This window comes from Scyliorhinus torazame, chromosome 17 (genome assembly GCF_047496885.1).
Source record: "Scyliorhinus torazame isolate Kashiwa2021f chromosome 17, sScyTor2.1, whole genome shotgun sequence".
In the NCBI taxonomy this organism is placed as follows: domain Eukaryota; kingdom Metazoa; phylum Chordata; class Chondrichthyes; order Carcharhiniformes; family Scyliorhinidae; genus Scyliorhinus; species Scyliorhinus torazame.
Window position 1 is genome coordinate 146,137,233 of NC_092723.1, and position 2,849 is coordinate 146,140,081.

The following is a 2,849-nucleotide window of genomic DNA, read 5'->3' on the forward strand; positions in this document are numbered from 1 at the left end:
AGTATGGATAACTGTGCCGATAACAATGTACATGTCATATTTCTTTGTGCTGATCCCCCCCCCCTCCTCATTCGTTGTTTCAGGCTTCTTTCCTGGGCCCCTCATTGTACAATGGGTAGTTACCCGCTATTCACATGTGGACGGTGCCCTCGCCTTCCTATGGGCAGCATGGTAGCATAGTGGGTAGCACTGTCGCTTCACAGCTCCAGGGTCCATGGTTTGATTCCCAGCTTGGGTCACTGCCTGTATGGAGTCTGCACGTTCTCCCAGTGTCTGCGTGGGATTCCTCCGGGTGCTCCGGTTTCCTCCCAAAAGTCTCGAATGACGTGCTGTTAGGTAATTTGGACATCCTGAATTCTCCTCCCTCAGTGTACCCGAACAGGCGCTGGAATGGGGCGACTCGGGGTTTTTCACAGTGACTTCATTGCAATGCAAATGTGAGCCTACTTGTGACTATAAAGATTATTATTCCCTCCCCGCCCCTTTTTGTTGTTGGGCCCCCCTCCATTTCTCCCCCCTTTCCTCCACCCCCCTCTCCCTGTCCTATTTTCGCCATTCGCTTCAGGGTTCCTTTTCTTGAGGTCTTGTTCTAGGCTCTTTGGCCTCTGATACACTATCAATTACGACGAGACGAGAATAGAGAGTAATCGAGGCTTTATTACACAGAGATGTGTGGCCTCCTATAGCTGCTGCTCAAATGGCTGCAGTTCGGAGAGCACACACATTTATACTCCGCCTACTGGGCGGAGCCAGCATGCAGGGATCTACCCCCGTACCTGTAGTACAGAGGCCTTACTGTAATACCCTCATATGCAGTGCAGTATAAACAATATAATACAACAGTGGTGACTACCACATTCACCCCCTGTTAAAATGAGTCCAGCGGGGGGGGGTGGAAACCTATTTCCATACAGGTTGTCATAAAAATTTCAGAGAAGGTTACAAATTGAGACGGTCGGAAGCCTTGATCCGTCGTTGAGAGCGCTGCAGTGCTGGTGGCGAGTCAGGCATCGGCTCGGTCGTCGGTGACTCCGGGAGCGTGTCGACATCCTCTTTATCCCCAGGTGGGACCAAGGGGAGGATGGATTGTCCTGGAGCCGGGGCTGTGGTGGGGTGCACTGGGGGAAGGGAGGGTCACGCCGGGGCAGAGGGGGGGGGGTGTGTGGGGACCCAACTGGTACCAGGTCCCTGAGGGAGACTGTGTCTTGGCGGTCATCGGGGTACGCTACGTAGGCGTACCGTGGGTTTGCGTGGAGTAGCTGTACCCTCTCAACCAATGGGTCCGCCTTGTGGAGTCGCACGTGCTTGCGGAGGAGAACGGGTCCTGTAGCTGCCAGCCACGTTGGGAGCGAAACCCCGGAGGTGGACTTCCTGGGGAAGGCAAAGAGACGTTCATGGGGGGTTTCGTTAGTCGCCGTGCACAGGAGCGACCGAATGGAGTGAAGGGCGTCGGGGAGGACCTCCTGCCAGCGGGAGGCCGGGAGATTTCTAGACCGTAGGGCCAGTTGTACGGCCTTCCAGACCATCCCATTCTCCCGCTCCACCTGCCCGTTTCCCGGGGGTTGTAGCTGGTTGTCATGCTCGAGGTAATGCCCCTGTTGAGCAGGTACTGGCACAGCTCATCGCTCATAAATGAGGATCCCCGATCGCTGTGGACGTAGGCGGGGAAACCGAACAGAGCAAAGATGGTGTTGAGGGCTTTGATGACGGTGGCAGACGTCATATCGGGGCATGGGATGGCGAAGGGGAATCTGGAATATTCGTCGACCACATTGAGACTTGGAAGGGGAGCGTCCTTGGCGATGTCGGCCTTGATACGGTTGAAGGCCTGGTGAGCCTCGGCCATCAGTGGGAAACCGGTGGAATGGATGAGTGGGCAGGCCTTGGCCGCATAGTTAGGGACCCACTGGGCGTAGTACGAAAAGAACCCCAGGCATCGTTTGAGGGTCTTGGGGCAGTGGGGAAGGGGGAGAACCATGAGGGGGCACATGCGATCGGCGTCGGGCCCTAGAACCCCGTTCTGAACCACATAGCCGAGGATGGCGAATCGGTTCGTGCTGATGTAGGCTAGGTTGTAGGCTAGGTTGAGGAGTTTGGCGGTGTGGAGAAATTTGGAAAGGTTAGCGTTGTGGCCCTGCTTATCCAAGTATGGGGAAGTGGCCCGCAGTCCATACCGGTCAACCATTCGGTCCATCTCTCATTGGAAAACCGAGACCCTGTTAGTGACGCCGAAGGGAACCCTAAGGAAATGGTAAAGGCGGCTGTCTGCTTCAAACACAGTGTACGGGCGGTCCACCTTGCGAATAGGGAGCTGGTGGTAGGCAGATTTCAGGTCCACTGTCGAGAAGACCCGGTACTGTGCAATCTGATTGACCATATCAGATATACATGGGAGGGGGTACGCGTCGAGCTGCGTTTACCGATTGATGGTCTGACTGTAGTCAACGACCATCCTGTTTTTCTCCCCCGTTTTCACCACTACCACTTGGGCTCTCCAGGGGCTGTTGCTGGCCTCGATGATACCTTCCCGCAGCAGCCACTGGACCTCAGACCTGATGAAGGTTCTGTCCTGGGCGCTGTACCGTCTGCTCCTGGTGGCGACGGGTTTGCAATCCGGGGTGAGGTTTGAAAACAGAGAAGGCGGGTCGACCTTAAGGGTCGTGAGGCCGCATACAGTAAGGGGTGGTAGGGGCCTGCCAAATTTCAGGGTTAGGCTCTGGAGGTTGCACTGGAAGTCCAGGCCGAGTAGCAAGGCAGCTCAGAGGTTGGGGAGGACATAGAGCCGGAAGCCGCTGAACTCCACGCCCTGGATGGTGAGGGTGGCAATGCAGTACCCCCGGATCGCCATG